At 43.2% G+C, this 18,565-nt stretch overlaps 2 long non-coding RNA genes across 3 annotated transcripts; one reads left to right on the forward strand and one right to left on the reverse strand.

The window, feature by feature from the left end:
• Positions 1-6,317: 6,317 nt before the first annotated feature.
• LOC146690061 (uncharacterized) lies at positions 6,318-8,178 on the forward strand. 2 transcript variants are annotated; one of them, XR_014915708.1, is made up of 3 exons: positions 6,318-6,552; positions 6,938-7,419; positions 7,946-8,178. It is a non-coding gene; the product is annotated as an uncharacterized LOC146690061 (long non-coding RNA). The 2 variants fall into 2 exon arrangements; XR_014915709.1 differs by having other exon boundaries at positions 6,976-7,419.
• A 130-nt stretch (positions 8,179-8,308) lies between these two features.
• LOC146690062 (uncharacterized) lies at positions 8,309-10,471 on the reverse strand. The gene is made up of 2 exons (XR_014915710.1): positions 9,649-10,471; positions 8,309-8,852 (listed from the first exon to the last, which is right to left on the reverse strand). It is a non-coding gene; the product is annotated as an uncharacterized LOC146690062 (long non-coding RNA).
• Positions 10,472-18,565: the final 8,094 nt, after the last annotated feature.

An 18,565-nucleotide genomic window follows, 5' to 3' on the forward strand; every position in this document is an offset into this window, starting at 1 on the left:
TCCCTACCCTCACCTATGGCCACGAGCTGTGGGTAGTGACCGAAAGAACGAGATCGCGGATACAAGCAGCAGAAATGAGGTTCCTCCGAAGGGTGGCTGGCCTCTCCCTTAGAGATAGGGTGAGAAGTTCGGCCATCCGGGAGGGGCTCAGAGTAGAGCAGCTGCTGCTCCACATCGAAAGGAGCCAGCTGAGGTGGTTCGGGCATCTGACAAGGATGCCCCCTGGGCGCCTCCTGGGTGAGGTGTTCCAGGCATGTCCCACCGGGAGGAGGTCCCGGGGCAGACCCAGGACACGCTGGAGAGATTATATCTCTCGGCTTGCCTGGGAACGCCTTGGTATTCCCCCGGATAAGCTGGAGGAGGTGGCTGGGGAGAGGGAGGTCTGGGCCTCTCTGCTTAGGCTGCTACCCCTGCGACCCAGCCTCGGATAAAGCGGATGAAGCTTGATGGATGGATGGATGGAATTTGAATGAAAACAACAAAATTTGAATGAAAACAACAGGATTAGAAGGTAAACAACGGATTTTGAACGAAAACAACAAAATTAGAATGACAAGAAGGGAATTTGAATGAAAACAATAGAATTAGAATGAAAACAATAGAATTAGAATGAAAAGAACTGAATTAGAATGAAATGAACTGAATTAGAATGAAAAGAAAAAAATTTGAATGAAAATACAGTATTAGAAAAAAGAGAAAAGAACTTGAATGAGGAAAACAGAATTAGAATGACAAGAATGGAATTTGAATGAAAACACCGGAAGTTGAAAGAAAACAACAAAATTTGAATGAAAACAACAGAAGTTGAAAGAGAACAACAGAATTTGAATGAAAAGAACTGGATTAGAAGGAAAACAACAGATTTTGAGCAAAAACCACAGAATTAGAATGACAAGAATGGCATTTGAATGAAAACAAAAAAAAATTTGAATTAGAAGAACAAAATTTAAATGAAAAGAACTGGATTAGAAGGAAAACAACGGATTTTGAACAAAAACCAACAGAATTAGAATGACAAGAACGGAATTTGAATGAAAACACAGGAATCTGAATGAAAACAATAGAATCAGAATGAAATCAAAAGAATTAGAATGAAAAGAACTGAATTAGAAGGAAAAAGAACTTAATTAGAAGGAAAAGAACAGAAGAAGAATGAAAAGAACAAAATTTGAATGAAAAAACAGTATTAGAATGAAGAGAACAGAATTTGAATGAGAACAACAGAATTAGAATGACAAGAATGGAATTTGAATGAAAACACCGGAAGTTGAAAGAAAACAACAAAATTTGAATGAAAACAACAGAATTAGAAGGAAAACAACAGAATTTGAAAGAAAACAAGAGAATTAGAATGAAAAACACACAATTTGAATGAAAACAACAGAATTAGAATGACAAGAACGGAATTTGAATGAAAATAACTGGATTAGAAGGAAAACCACGGATTTTGAACGAAAACAACAGCATTAGAATGACAAGAACGGAATTTGAATGAAAACACAGGAATTAGAATGAAAACAACAGAATTAGAATGTAAAGAACTGAATTGGAATGAAAAGAACTGAATTAGAAGGAAAACAACAGAATTTGAAAGAAAACAACAGAATTCGAATGACAAGAATGGAATTTGAATGAAAACAACAGAATTCGAATGACAAGAATGGAATTTGAATGAAAACAACAGAATTAGAGTGGAGACATGGCGGGGGAGGATGCTGGACAGACCCGGTGCACCTAAACGCGTATTGAGGGTGTGCTGGGAACGTCTAGCAGAGGCCCCAGTCCGCGAGATCTTCAACGCACACCTCCGGCAGAGCTTCAACAGCATTCCGAGGGAGACTGGGGACATTGAGTCCGAATGGACCATGTTCAGTGTCTCCATTGCCGAAGCTGCTGCATTGAGCTGCGGCCGCAAGGTGGTTGGTGCCTGCCGTGGTGGTAATCCCCGAACCAAATGGTGGACACCAGAGGTGAAGGGAGCCACCAGGCTGAAGAAGGAGTCCTATCGGGCTTGGTTAGCCTGTGGGACTCCGGAGGCAGCCGACAGGTATCGACAGGCCAAGCAGAATGCGGCTCGGGCAGTGGCTGAAGCAAAAACTCGGGTGTGGGAGGAGTTCGGAGAGGCCATGGAAAAAGATTTTCGGACACGGTCGAATGCCTTCTCCAAGTCCACAAAACACATGTAGACTGGTTGGGCAAACTCCCATGCACCCTCAAGTATCCTGGAGAGGATAAAGAGCTGGTCCAGTGTTCTGCGACCAGGATGAAAACCGCATTGTTCCTCCTGTATCCAAGGTTCGACTAGCGGACGAACTCTCCTTTCCAGCACCCTGGCATAGACTTTCCCAGGGAGGCTGAGGAGTGTGATCCCCCTGTAGTTGGAACACACCCTCCGGTCTCCCTTCTTAAAGATGGGGACCACCACCCCAGTCTGCCAGTCCAGGGGTACTGCCCCTGATCTCCACGCAACATTGTAGAGGCGTGTCAACCAGGACAGCCCTACAACGTCCAGAGCCTTCAGGAACTCGGGGCGGACCTCATCAACACCAGGGGATCTGCCACCAAGGAGTTGTTTAACTGCCTCAGTGACCTTGCCCCCGGAAATTGGCGGGTCATTCCCCTCATCCCCAGACTCTTCCTCCTCCTCGGAAGATATGTCAGTGGGATTAACGAGGTCCTCGAAGTATTCCTTCCACTGCCTGACAATTTTCTCAGTCGACGTCAGCAGTGCTCCGCCAGCACTATACACAGTGCAGGTAGAGCACCGCTTTCCCCTCTTGAGACACCTGACGGTTTGCCAGAATCTCTTGCAACGGACAACTGTTTCAAGAGCTTGGTTCGCATTGCCGGCAATAAGTCGGACTTGTTCCTGGTGGGTGATGGGCTCCGCCAGGGCTGCCCTTTGTCACCGGTTCTGTTCATAATTTTTATGGACAGGATTTCTAGGCGCAGCCAAGTGGCAGAGTGGGCTTTCACTTTGGCGGCCTCAGAATCTCATCTCTGCTTTTTGCAGATGATGTGGTTCTGTTGGCTTCATCGGGTCTCCAGCTCGCACTGGAACGGTTTGCAGCCGAGTGTGAAGCAGCGGGAATGAGGATCAGCACCTCCAAATCTGAGGCCATGGTTCTCAGCCGGAAAAGGGTGGAGTGCCCACTCCGGGTCAGGGATGAGTTCCTGCCCCAAGTGGAGGAGTTCAAGTATCTCGGGGTCTTGTTCACGAGTGATGGGAGAAGGGAGCCGGAGATCGAGAGACGGATTGGGGCTGCAGCTGCAGTAATGCAGACGCTGCACCGGTCCGTCGTGGTGAAGAGGGAGCTGAGTGTAAAAGCGAAGCTCTCAATTTACCGGTCGATCTATGTCCCTACCCTCACCTATGGCCACGAGCTGTGGTTAGTGACCGAAAGAAGGAGATCGCGGATACAAGCAGCAGAAATGAGGTTCCTCCGAAGGGTGGCTGGCCTCTCCCTTAGAGATAGGGTGAGAAGTTCGGCCATCTGGGAGGGGCTCAGAGTAGAGCCGCTGCAGCTCCACATCGAAAGGAGCCAGCTGAGGTGGTTCGGGCATCTGACAAAGATGCCTCCTGGGTGAGGTGTTCCGGGCATGTCCCACCGGGAGGAGGCCCCGGGGCAGACCCAGGACACGCTGGAGAGATTATATCTCTCGGCTGGCCTGGGAACGCCTTGGATAAGCTGGAGGAGGTGGCTGGGGAGAGGGAGGTCTGGGCCTCTCTGCTTAGGCTGCTGCCCCCGCGACCCGGCCTCGGATAAAGCGGATGGATGGATAGAATGAAAACAACAGAATCAGAATGAAAAGAACTGAATTAGAATGACATGAACTGAATTAGAATGAAAAGAACAGAATTAGAATGAAAAGAACAACATTTGAATGAAAAAACAGAATTAGAATGACAAAAATGGAATTTGAATGAAAACACCGGAAGTTGAAAGAAAACAACAAAATTTGAATGAAAACAACAGAATTAGAAGGAAAACAACAGAATTTGAAAGAAAAAAAACAGAATTAGAATGAAAAGAATGGAATTAGAATGAAAAGAACAGAATTAGAATGAAAAGATCTGAATTAGAATGAAAAGAACATAATTTGAACAAGAACAACAGAATTAGAATGACAAGAACGGAATTTGAATGAAAACAAAAAATTTGATTGAAAATGCAGTATTAGAAAAAAAGAGAACAGAACTTGAATGAGAACAACAGAATTAAAATGACAAGAATATAATTTGAATGAAAACACCGGAAGTTGAACGAAAACAACAAAATTTGGCGTCTACACTATGGTGTGAAGACGTGTTTCCCGGGGCTCCGCAACGCAGTGACAAAAATATTGTTTTAAAATGCATCCGCACTTTCTATATCAGCCCTGTGGGCTCTAAATAACCCTTTTTGCCGCTGGGCACCCGCTTGTTTATTTATTTTCACTTTTTCACTCTCTGAGGTCGGGAAAGCTACTTTTGACAACTTCTGGGAAAGGCCGCAGGAGTTTCTTTCCTGGTTGGCTGTGGTAACCTTAGCGGCTCCGTCCGGACAATCAAGTTCTCTCACTAAAAGTCCCACCATTTAACCTTTATTCTTTTTCTGCACAATGGCAGATAAGAGGGAGCAACGTCGAAAACGGGGTCAGGCCGGTGCGGGTGGTTCACAGAGCCCGGAGCTGGGTCGCGAATCTCAACGTGACGCGGCTATCACGGAGAGCAGCAGCAGCTACGAGCAGGGTGCGGGCGCACCGCTCGGCGAAGTCACATTTACCAGAGCATTGGAGGTTCTGAAACGGGACATCTGCGACAAGCTTGAATGCAAGATTGATACGGTTACCCATACACTGAGTTAATGCTCAAGGGACCACCATTAAAGATTTGGAGCTTTCAGCTACAACCTGCAGTGACGACCTGACTTCTCTTCAATGTGCTGTAAGTGTCCTAACGGAGGAGGTCAGACAACTGCAAGCTAAATGTGAGGATCTAGAAGGAAGATCAAGGCGCAATAATATTCGTCTTATTGGCATCCCCGAGGGTTTGGAGACTTCTAACCCTAGGGAGTTTATTTCCCATCTCCTGCAAGATCTTCTGAAGCTGAATGAAGCACCTCTATTAGATCGGGTTCACAGGTCCCTTGGACCAAAGCCCAGAGAGGGAGCGCCTCCTCGCCCACTCCTCATTAGAGTCCACTACTTCCATGTCAAGGAACAGCTGCTACGTCTTGCAGGGGCAAACTCTCCTCTACTTTACCAGGGCAGAAGGATCTCCATCTTTCCAGACTTCACACCTGCAGTGGCTAAAAAACGTTCAGTTTACTGGGGTCAAGCGCCTTCTGCACTCTTGTCCTGAGATCAAGTTCGGCCTGTTCTATCCTGCGGAACTGAGGGTGACACTTCCAGATGGAGTTGTACGTAAGTTTACTGATCCTGCGTCTGCCACGGACTTTGCCAATAAGATCCTGGGGGGCCCTGCCTCTCAGGGCACATAAATGTCTTAGCCCATTGGGCTGATATGTCCATCTTGGTTAATTTCTGTGAAATATTCTATTCTATTTTTTTTTCTCTTTCTTCACTGTTTTTTATTTTTTATTGTATCTTATTGTATTTTTTTTTTAAGTAACATACTTATGTTTATTTGAGGTGAGCTTGATTTATAGGATGTGTCTTGTTCTAATAAATTTTCATACAATCCTTGATTTGTCTCTGCCTTGTATTGCAAGGAGCTTGAACTCAACTGGGACTTCGAATGGTTGGGAGAAAGTGCTCAGGTATGGAACTCCAAAGTGTTCAAAATTAAATAAATAAATAGGTCAAGATGAAATAAATAACTATGTGAATAAATAAGACACAGATATGTAATGTGAGAATGATATTGTGAAATCATGGAACACATTTTGAAAACAATGCTCATTATTGTGAAATATATTACATTCTGCTATATAAATTTACTTATTATTGTGAAATATTATTTCATGGTCATTATTTTTCACAATAACAGAGATTATTCCTGAGGCATTTTATTTATTTCCAGCCGTTTTTAGTCCAAAATGACCTTTTTTCAAAGTCAGTCTTTATTTCAAAATCCCGTTTTTCCCGATGGTCTATTTATTTCATAATGCGACTTTTCAGCAGAATGACTTTGTCTGTCAATCAAGAGAGACAGGGCGGAGCCAGTTGTGTGATTGGTTGCTCCTTTACTCAGACATAAGTAATAGCACATGAATTGTCGATTTAGGTTTAATGGTGCAATGCGTCTCCTATGCAGCTGGCGGCAGTATGCAGCTCAAAATAAACTTAAGGCACCGACAAATGCCAAACACTGGGCGCGAATAACGTTACAGGTGTATCAATTCTTGTGAAGGGCATGGCTGCAGGAAACAAGTCCGTTTCTGAGTTACTCAAAGAACTTGCTAACCGCTTAGATTGAACGTCTTCACCTCAGTCTGAGTATTGCAGCAGTGTACTGGAGATGAAGTGGTCCCTGGTCCAAGTTCTCATCACAACCGCACAGGGTTAACGCTATCACAGCTAGCTCCACTCCACGAAACGCTGTTCAGGGTAAGTAACGATATGTTATTATTGCTTGGTTAGTCTGTCTGTCTGCCAAATATGAGCTTTTTAAACAGTTTAGTCACAGATTTTTTTTAATACTGTTTTTTATCATAGCAAAGAATTCTATAAATTAGGTAAGAGAAAATAATTGTCTTCTGGGTTAATGTCTGTATTACTATTTACATTGTTGTAGGTAATAGTTATTCATGACTGTTTTAAAGTGGCTTATCTTCTGTGCTAATATGGAAGACAAGTAATCTATGTGAAAGAAAAGAAAGCAATTTTAGTTCAACGTAGTGATTTTGTAAGTGGGTATAATTTGAAAATGCTTTTACTAGTACAGTGGATGTTCTTTAAATATTTAACATTTAAAGTGTGTGTCACTTTACAGACTCCAACTTCAGTTTTGGTTTGGTCTCACCGTTGTAGGTCATAACACAAACAAGTCGTCAAGTCAAGCAGCTGAGGAAAGGGCTTAAGGAAACCATGGTATGGCCGCTTCTGACAGAAAGATCAGACATCATTCCTCCTTTCTTACCAAGGGAATCAGAGACTGCTCCCTGTTGTGAGGTAAGGTCAGGTCACATCTTTTAACATCTGAATAGTAAAGCTATTTGGTTAATTTATGAAGGATGAACATTAATTGTTGACACAAAACACCAATATACTGTTTTGTATGCGTGGGTTAGTTGAACAGCTGGGTTACATTTAATAAAAATACACCTAATGTTGCTGATGCTCTTAAGACTACAAGATAAGTAAAGCTATAAAATGACTGTGGCCTGCCACAGAAGATGAAGATGAGGAAGAAGAGGAATGCTCTCGAGGATAAATGCAGAGTGGCAGGTTACCTTCGGTCCTTCATTGAAAATGGTAAGTCTGCTGCGACAGGTATTTTGCCATTGGTTTTCTCTGATTATACTTTGGTAAATTACATACAGTCCAGTGATCTTGGGTCATTAACAAAGTACACTATAGTAGAGCTGGGCGATATGAGATTTTTTCATATCACGATATATATATATTTTTTTTATAAAAGGACAAGAGCGGTGAGGTCTATCACAATAGTTTAATTTTTCTATTGAGAAAAAGTTATTTCGCAATACATATCGTTATCGTTCTATCGCCCAGTTCTACACTATAGTATAATTTTGTTTTGTTATTTGCTCCATGCAATACATAAGGGGTGGCATTATAAGTTGCACTAGAATTGTATGTAGACTACTTTTAGCTTTGTTAACATAAAAATATCTATAAAAGCTACAACAGCAATTTGAGTGGGGCAAAAATGTCTGGTGCCCTGTATGTAAGTGGTCATCTTTTATGGTATTTCTCTATAAAAGATTCAAAATAATGAATATAGGATGTCATTATAGTTTAAAACAATCTTCTGTTGCAGCATCTTGTGCACAACAAAAAGCCCTCATCAAGTTTTGGACAGGATGGGAAGTCTTGCCGAGAAATGACTGTGGAAGTGGTCAACAGCAATCTTCCAAAGTCTTCCACCGGTTTTGAAGTACTACGCCTTCCTGCACACTACTGTACCTATGAGTCATTTCTAATGGACATTCAGGTGTGTCTCAACTCTACTGACTCAGGTTTTGGTCTGGTTTACGATTGATTCCATAACCACATGGTAAAATTAGACCATTTCTTATTTCTTGCATCACATTACTGTACTCAGTGTTCAAAGAAACGGACAATCTAGTGAGTTCTAGTTCTTTTTAATACACTTGACAGTGAAAAATACACACTACAGGTGTGCATTTATGGCTTTTTTAATATAAACTGATGAAGAGTTCAGATATCAAAATCAGTTGTTCACTGTACATTATAAATTACACAATGTTTTGTTTATACTCGCTACTGATACAAAAAAAATTTCTAGAAAAAATTATTTGAATTAAGATGTTACACTACTCTACTGTGTTCATTGTATTAAATCTGCTCAGAGTTGACATGTACTGTATATCCAACCAAGAAATGAATATCATTAAAGTGACAGCTGTATAAAACAAATCCTGTTTTATAGCCACTCACTGTTTTGTTGAAAATGAAATTGGTTATGCTGTTTTGAGTCAGTATTAGCTACAAAGCTGTAGAAATTTAAAAAAAAAAAAATCCTCCTGACATAGAAACTGATTAAATGTAATAATGTCTTTCTACAAGTGATTTTGAAGTATTGGTAGCACAGCAGGGTCTTGTTCATTCAGTGCATCTGGGAGCTGAATCTCAGGAATGGTGATCTCATTTGATGGGCGGCGATTATGTTGTCCTGTCCAGTCCACACCATAATCCTCATCAACCTGAAAGAGCATGCACATGTTTTAAATCTAAACTGAAGAGGTGTTTCCTGCAGCTGTTCCTAGATGGACTTATTGAGTCTGCCAGGGCCTATGTGAGTTGCTTAGGCATTGGCTACCAACTAATTATTCATTCACCCATTCTAGGTCAGGATTGGTTCTCTTCAGGTATAACAAATTTAACTTTGTTTAAAGTATTGCCATCTATACCTGACAGGTGGGATAAAAAAGAATGGCTTGGGAGACACACAGCAAATCTCAAAGTTTTCCAATTAATGCTGAAAGAACCAAGGATGTAAATGTATTCTTGTTTTAGCTTTACCGAAGACACCAGAGAAAGTATGATATCTATAATGCTGCTGAAATAGACAAAACCATTTCAATAAACTCGCTATTTAACATCAACCTTGTTATGCATTATCAGAGAACAATCAACTGCAAACAGCAATGAAACATTCAACTATGTACTATTTAAAGCACTAATGACCCTGCTGTCTAACAAGATGTGATAAGTAAGTAGACTGTGGAAAGCTGGTGGGTCTACTCTCTGTGTAAAAGGTTCCTACAGGCTCCACTGACCCCAGTCTCCGAGTTAACACACTAACAGCTAACACTGCTAAACGTGTCTCAACGCCGAGATGGCGCCGATAGCTTTAGCCGTAGCTGCCCCACTTAGTTTAGACAGTAACAAAAAAAAGTAAGCGATAATAATTCATTGTCAAACGTCATAATTAAGGTCAACACCTAAACAATGCTGTGTACAGAATCACACAGGTGCTCAATTACAGCATAAACTTACCTTAGACCATCCTCCGTCATTTTCCTCCTAATTGTGCTCGGAGACACAGAAAATGTATCGGCAATTACCCCGACGGTTATCCCGGACAGCACTAAAGTCCTGAGTGCTGCACCGGGATTTCTAGACGTGGACGGCCAACATTTGAAGACTGTTCTTCCTCGGCGTATTCCAAACGAACACGGTGCTGAATTGCTCTTAAACCTTCGACAATGCTGTCATCGATGCTAAGATTTTGAAGAGCAATTATCATCCAGACATTTCAGAAACATCATCTAAACGACTCAAAACAGTATCTACAGGTAAATGATCCCTCTCTGATTTGCTTAAATGAGCAGAACTGGCTGAAGTTCACACCAGTCCGCCATCCTCCGTGACTTTTGACCTAGCACGCTGTTGCTAGCTGTAGCAGCCGTCCGCGGAGCCGGTATCCAGGAAAACTAGTCGATGGTAAACGATAAGCCAATAGGTGCAAAGGTCCAGCCCACTTACATTGATTGACAGACAAAGTCATTCTGCTGAAAAGTCGCATTATGAAATAAATAGACCATCGGGAAAAACGGGATTTTGAAATAAAGACTGACTTTGAAAAAAGGTCATTTTGGACTAAAAACGGCTGGAAATAAATAAAATGCCTCAGGAATAATCTCTGTTATTGTGAAAAATAATGACCATGAAATAATATTTCACAATAATAAGTAAATTTATATAGCAGAATGCAATATATTTCACAATAATGAGCATTGTTTTCAAAATGTGTTCCATGATTTCACAATATCATTCTCACATTACATATCTGTGTCTTATTTATTCACATAGTTATTTATTTCATCTTGACCTATTTATTTATTTAATTTTGAACACTTTGGAGTTCCATACTCAGGGTGTGTTTGGTGGGGGGTGCGCGCATCTTGTTAGGGAAGATGCTTCAGCATTTAGGGGGAAGTTTGGGTGTTCTTTGTTTTTTATGTTGTACTGTTCTGTTCACTGACTTTGTTTTTTCTGTGTTTTTCATTGGTCAGCTTTGGTTTTTTTCAACCTATGTTCTAACATGGTATCGCAATTAAATACTAATAATCAACAAGCAGGTCACTCGTTTAAGTTCTGTAGCTGGAATTGTAAAGGTCTGAATCAACCTATTACAGCTTTGTCCTGGTTAATGCTGAGAACCTTAAGAAAGTTTTCTCCACAGTGAGACCCACCACATGTCTTTTAGATCCAATCCCCTCTTCACTCTTTAAAACACTTTATGGATTTTTTGAGGCTGAGCTTTTAAACATGATGAATTGCTCTCTTCAGTTGGGTGTCTTCCCTGCTGCCTTTAAAACGGCGGTGGTGAGGCCCCTTCTGAAGAAGAGCAATTTGGATTGTAATGATTTTAATAACTACAGACCTGTATCCAACTTACCATTTTTAAGTAAAATCTTAGAAAAACTTGTTTTTACTCAGATTAATGACTTTTTGAATGATAGACAGATCCTGGAGATATTCCAGTCTGGATTTAGGGTGAACCACAGCACAGAGACGGCTCTCCTAAAGGTTTTAAATGATCTTAGATGTAACTGGGACGCCCAAAAGCTCTCAGTCCTGGTGCTACTGGATCTAAGCGCAGCCTTTGATACAGTAGACCACGCTATTCTTTTAAACAGACTGAAACACATGGTGGGCCTCTCTGGTGCTGTACACAACTGGTTCACTTCCTATCTCTCTGACAGAACTTTTATGGTGAGTATGGATACATGCTCCTCTAAGATCCATAAAATGACATGTGGTGTGCCTCAAGGGCCGGTTCTAGGCCCTGTACTTTTTAATTTGTATATGCTCCCTCTCGGCGGTGTCATCAGGAGGCATGGAGTGAACGTCCACAGTTACGCTGATGACACTCAGCTGTACATCTCCGTGTCTCCTGATGACACCAGACCAATGGATGCCCTTTTTAACTGTATTTTAGATATAAGATCTTGGATGGCAGAAAACTTTTTACAGCTTAACCAGGACAAAACTGAAGTTTTAATCGTCGGTCCTGAGGCTCAGAGAGATAAACTCTTGTCTAAATTACAGGCATTTTCACTATATCCTTCGCTACAAGTGAGAAACCTGGGTGTTATTTTTGACTCTGAGCTTGGTTTTATCCCACATATTAAACATGTAACCAAAATTGGATTTTATCATCTAAAAAATATAGCCAGAGTCCGCCCTATTCTCTCTCGGGCCAACACGGAGATGCTGATGCATGCTTTTATTACCAGTCGCATTGATTACTGTAATGCCCTGCTCTCTAGTCTTCCTAAGAAGAATATTTCAACTTTACAACATTTACAAAACTCGGCAGCTCGTGTGCTGACGAAGACCAGAGGGCGGGCCCACATTACACCGGTTTTAGAATCGCTGCATTGGCTCCCCGTGTGTTTCAGGATCGATTTTAAAGTTATTTTATTGGTTTTTAAATGTCTTAATGGTCTTGGGCCTTCTTATCTCTCAGATCTGCTTTTACCATATGAACCCTCGCGGACCCTGAGGTCCTCTGGTACTGGCCTTTTGATTGTCCCTAAAGTCAGGACACATACTCACGGAGAGGCAGCTTTTCAGTGGTATGGTCCTCGTCTGTGGAACAGCCTGCCGGAGGAGCTCAGGGCCGCAGAGAACGTACATGTTTTTAAGAACAGGCTCAAGACCCACCTTTTTAATTTAGCTTTCACCTAACGTTTATTTATTTTATGCTTATTTATTTTGATTTTATTCTTATTCATTTTTTTTAATCTTCTTACTCTATTTATATTTATATTTATATTGTATCCCTTTCTTATTTATTTTATCATTTTACCCTGTATATAGCCTATCGTGTCTTATCTCCAGTGTTTCCTCGGAGGGGGCTCTCTGCACCGGGGATGTGATCGACCGTGGCTGCTGGGTCTCTGGGGGTCCTCTCAGCCTGGCTGGGGGGCTCCTTTGCCTCCCTCCTGCTGTGTGCCCAGCCTGGAGGCTGCGGTCTGTGACCGGCTCCCGGTGCAGACGGCTCCCTGTTATAGTCTTTCCTCACTTGGCTCATGTGAACCCAGCCCAATTTTTACTCTTTAAGTGTGCGCGTGTGTGGGGGGGGGATATGTGTGTATTCACATCAATTATGTTAATGAGAGTGTGGGGAGTGAATTGGAGGGTGGGGTGGGCTGCTTTTAACTATGTAAAGCACTTTGTGCTACATTTTTTTTGTATGAAAAGTGCTTTATAAATAAAGATTGATTGATTAAAAGGAGCAAGGTCCTCCATTATTTGCAATTTTTGGGCGCCCAGGTTGTGTTTTTACAAGAAACACACCTAAAAATTTCAGATCATTTTAGACTTCATAAGGGGTGGGTGGGCCAACTCTATCACTCTACATTTAAATCCAAAGTTCGTGGTGCTGCTATTTTAATACACAAATCAGTGCCATTTGTTTCTTCTAATGTTATAGCGGACCAGAATGGTAGATTCATTATTGTGAGTGGTAGTATTTTGAACACTAAATTCATTTTTGTCAGTGTCTATGCTCCCAATTGGGACGATCCAAATTTTTTTTAGCACTTTTTTCATTAAAATTCCTGACTTGTCTTCCCACTATTTGGTTTTTGGTGGCGATTTTAATTGTTGGCTCGGGCCGCTGGATAGATCCTCAAATAAGCCTGGTAGGCAATCCAACTCTTCCAAAATTATTAATACGTTCCTTAAAGAATTCTCTGTTATTGATGCCGGGCGTTTTCTCAACCCCACACGTAGAGAGTACACCTTTTTCTCCCCTGTTCATCATACATACACTCGTATTGATTACTTTCTACTGGACAGTCGACTTACTTCACAGATTCGCTCTTGCTCTCATAGTGTTATTGTCATTTCAGATCATGCTCCGTTGACTCTAGATTTGGCAGTGGGCTAAAGTTCTCCACCAGCTCCATGGCGTTTGAATACACGCTTGCTGTCAGATGATAAGTTCATCACATTTGTGAATTCCAAGATAGACTTATTTATAGAGACAAACATTACACCCGGAATATCACCCTCCATTTTGTGGGAAACGTTTAAGGCTTTTATCAGGGGACATATTATATCTTATGCTGGTTTTGAGGCGAATCAAAGGAAAGCAAAGTTGTCCGAGCTCATAATACGCATATCACAATTAGATGAGTGTATGCTGTCTGCCCGACACCAGAGGTCTATAATGACAGGCTGTCTTTGCAGACTGAGTTTGATCACCTGTCCTCTGCTCGGGCTGAAGAGATGTTGTTGAAGTGTCAGTACTCCCAGTATGAGTATGGGGATAAGGCCAGTAAACTGCTCTCCCATCAGCTTCGTAGTGCAGCAGCTGCACATTCCATTCCTCGGATTCAGACATCAAGCGGTGTTTCTACGGATCCTAAAATAATTAATGACCAATTTCGAGACTTTTATTCATCTCTCTATGCGTCTGAGTGTGCAATTAGCACTGAGGCTTTGGACTCCTTTTTCAATCATCTTAAGCTCCCATCAATTGATCAGACACACAGCCTTCAGCTGGAGGGACCAGTAACTGTAGACGAGATCCTGCAAGCTATCAGCAAATTGCAGTGTTCTAAGTGTCCCGGTTTTCTGTTGAGTTCTATCGTAAATTTATGCCTAAACTGGCTCCGCTCATGATAAATATGTATAAGCATTCACTGGAAGTTGGATCCCTCCCACCCTCTCTACTGCAGGCATCTATATCCTTGATCTTAAAAAAGGATAAGGATCCATTACAATGTGGCTCATACCGTCCCATTTCTTTGTTAAATGTGGACTATAAAATACTTGCTAAACTTTTAGCGATGCATGTGGAAGCAGTCTTGCCATCTGTAATTAACCCGGATCAAACTGGCTTTATTAAAGGGAGATATGCCTTCTCTAACCTTAGACGTTTGTTTAATGTTCTTTACAATCCCTCAGACTCCAACAACCCTGAGCTTGGGATCTGTTTAGATGCTGAGAAGGCTTTTGACAGGGTCGAGTGGGGATACCTTTTTTATGTTCTGGATAAATTCGGCTTTGGTAAAATAATCATCTCCTGGTTGAAATTTCTTTATATTTCCCCGCTTGCCGCTGTCAAAACAAATGGCACATGTTCTGACTTTTTTCCTCTGTTTAGGGGCACTAGGCAGGGCTGTCCCATGTCGCCGTTGCTCTTTGCAATTGCAATTGAGCCCCTGGCCATATCGCTGAGATCAAACCCAGGTATCACCGGGGTTACTAGAAATGGTATAGAACAAAGGGTCTCCTTTTTTTTTTTTTTTTTTTTTTTTTGTGTCCCGTTTGGATCTTTAGCCATCAGAATTGTTGTCTTAAGGCCAAGAAAGATGCCAAGCGGATTTATTTTACCAAGTGGATCATATCGCTGAGATCAAACCCAGGTATCACCGGGGTTACTAGAAATGGTATAGAACAAAGGGTCTCCTTTTTTTTTTTTTTTTTTTTGTGTCCCGTTTGGATCTTTAGCCATCAGAATTGTTATCTTAAGGCCAAGAAAGATGCCAAGCGGATTTATTTTACCAAGTGGATCATCATGGCCTTGCCATATTGGTCCATTTGATTGACCTTTATTATAATTATGAATCCATTTTATCTTCAGTTGCCACAAATGGGACAGACATGACTGGGGGATAGGACAGGGAGAAAGAATGAAAGAAAGAGAGGGAGAGAAAGAAAACCAGAGGGGAGAAGAGACGGTGAGAAGGGGGGGGGGGGGGGGAGGAAAAAAAACACACAAACAAAACACCTGGATCACCTGTATTGAGAAAAAAAACAGAGGAGAAAGCAAACAGCAAAAAGCAACATAATAAAAAAAACAGCACCATCACAATAAACTAGCTAGCAGTAGATATCAGTAGATACTGAATAATAAACGATATTGTGCAGCACACAAGATAGACAGCGCACAATGTGCTTTGAGGCAGCAGCCAAGAAAGCTGTAATCTGCATCTGTGAATACCCGTGTGTACACCTGTGTGCATACCTGTGTGGATCAGCATGCTTGTATTCCAAAGGTTTCTCCATGTAACGATCTGCTAGGGAGTGTGGGGAGCCACAGCCCCGTCCTCCAGGGTATGAAGCAGGTATGGAGGAGATCAAACTCCAGACATCCAGAGGCCCCCAGAACACAAGAGACCAAGGAAGACCAACAGAGGGGCAGCCGCGCCACTGTCCCAGTAAGAGCTGAGGAGAGTCCCAGATGAGGGCTCACTCAGCAGCCGCGGAGCAGAAGCCAGGGGGAGTTGCAGTGACGCGCCCGTGAGCTCCGCCGGCAGCCAGCTGTGCCTGAGTGACCGAGCCCCAGGCCGAGAGGCCGGGGGCACCCCGCCTCCGAAGTGGCCCGAGCGAGCCCCAGGCTCCAGGCCCCGACAAGCGGCCACCAAGGAGTGAGCCAGTGTGTACCCGGACGCCCACCCCCAGACACAAAGAACCACCAACACACCGACACCTGAGGGAGTCCGCCACTGGCAGGGGAAGTGGTGGTGGGTGGAGATAGGCCTCCAAACCTTGGAGGGCCTGAGATGTCCCCAGAGAGGTGGCGTCTGATACCCAACCTGACATATAGACACAGACATACAGGCACACACAGACACAAACATCCATTCCCACCCTCATGCTCTCATATGCACTTACTCCACACTCAACCAACGTGGAGACGGACATAAAGAGACGCTGTACACACGATCACACTCCCCAAGCGTACTCTACGAACCGGGTCTAGGTACCCTTGCCCCTGGAGGGGGGAACTGCACCCAGACCCAGGTGGTGTTACCCTTTTCCCTGCGGTGGGGAGAGGCAGACCGCCCCGACTCCGCAGCAGCAGGGAGGCCCCACACTCCAGACCGCAGTCAGACGGCCAACTCCTCCTCCTAGCCCCCCCGCTCCAGCAGGCCGCAGAGAACGGGGGTGAGAGAAGACTCCAAACCTCCCTCCACCCGCTCATTGTAGTGTTGATGCATGTGTGTTCTAAGGTGCAATTAAAACCCAGGAGGGCATGGAGCTACCTGCCAGAGAGCAGCAGGTAAGCGCATAGCCCCTCCTGATAGCCCTCAATGTCTACGTGTATTTAAGATTGAGAGGAGGGCAACGACGCCAGGGGTGAGGTGTACACCCTGATGGTAATTTGGACTCCGTGTATCGTGCCCACCCCCAAGATCCTATATGTATGTGTAATGAGAGTGTGAGTAATGTGAATGTCTAAGTTGTGGGATAAAATTGAGGCAGAGGCAGCCAGAAGGGGACAGAGGGGGGGATAGCCTCCTCTGCACCCTGGTGACATACCCCTACTCCACGGCCCTGCATGTGTGGGTGGTTGTGGTGGAGCGGGAAGAGGGAGGCAGCTGGAGATGGGGAGGGAAGGAAGGGAGGGGCAGGTGACCCCTCCCTGGGGCCAGCTCCCCCGCTGACCCCAGTAGGCACTCCCATACTCCGCGACCCGCCAGGGAAAGGGGGCCCAGGCCCATCCAGACCCCGGTCTGGATGGGCCTCCTTATACGCAGATGATTTGCTTCTTTATATCTCAGAACCAGCATCCTCATTTCCTTTGGTGCTCTCAATACTTGAACAGTTTAGCCTTATTTCTGGCTATAAGTCGAATCTCGCTAAGAGTGAACTGTTCCCCCTGAATGCTGCTGCACAGAAATATCAGTGCACAGCACTGCCTTTTCGAGTTGTATCGGACAACTTCACATATTTAGGGGTTAAAATTACAAGTCAATTCCATGCTCTTTGCAAGCTTAATTTCGACCCACTTGTGGAGAAAGTTAGGCAGGATTTGGACAGATGGTCTCTACTCCATCTGTCTGTAGCAGGGCGCATAAATACAATTAAAATGAATATCCTCCCAAGATTTTCTTTTCTTTTTCAGTGTGTCCCTGTATTTATCCCAATTTCCTTTTTTGTTAAATTAGACAAGATTCTCTCTGGGTTCATTTGGAACAAAAACAACCCTAGAATACGCAAGACATATCTTCAAAGACCGAAAAAGATGGGGGGGATGGCTTTACCAAACCTTATGTTCTATTATTGGGCATGTAATATTCGTATTCTCAGGTACTGGCTACAGGGGGAAGGCCTGAATAATGCCCCGGCCTGGCTGAGTTTGGAGACTTCTTCTTGTGCCTCATCCTCTTTACCAGCCCTGATTTATGCCCAAAAGCAGCCTCCGAGTGCAGGTTCTTATAATAACTCTATTGTCAAAGTTACCTTGAAAATATGGTATCAATTTCGTCGTTATTTTAAGTTGACCTTTTTTTCCCTTCAGTCACCCATTTTGAAAAATCCCTCTTTTCAGCCTTCGTTAGTTGATGGTGCTTTTTATTTGTGGGCCTCCTTGGGTATCAGGTCTTTTTCTGATCTGTATATTCAGAATACATTTGCCTCCTTTGAACAGCTCTCATTGAAATTTGGCCTTCCAAAAAGTCACTTTTGTCACTACTTACAAATCCGGAGTTTTGTTAAGGAGAAATCCTCTCAGTTTCCATCTAGACCTCCTTGTCATGACTTTGATAACCTTCTATCGCCTCCCCCTTCATTACAGGGCCTGATCTCTTGTCTGTATGGGAGAATATGTTCCTTTGGCAACTCCTCAACCTCGGCTATTAAAATGGCATGGGAGCAGGATTTGGGGTGTGTGATTCAGGATGACTCTTGGGATAAAATTCTTTACCGGGTCCATGGCTCCTCATTATGTGCCAAACACGGGCTGATTCAATGTAAGATTTTGCACCGTGTACATTGGACTAAAGCCAGACTAGCTCAAATATACCCCAACCTTAGCCCTGATTGCGACCGTTGTCATCAAACACCTGCCTCTCTAATACATATGTTTTGGTCATGTCCATCCCTCAAACAATACTGGATTAATATTTTTCTGACTTTATCAAAGATCATCTAGCTAACCCTCCAA

Source organism: Copadichromis virginalis, linkage group LG16 (assembly GCF_057382275.1).
Source record: "Copadichromis virginalis isolate Kocher_CV1m ecotype Utaka linkage group LG16, C_Virginalis_male_GT1.1, whole genome shotgun sequence".
Lineage (NCBI taxonomy): Eukaryota > Metazoa > Chordata > Actinopteri > Cichliformes > Cichlidae > Copadichromis > Copadichromis virginalis.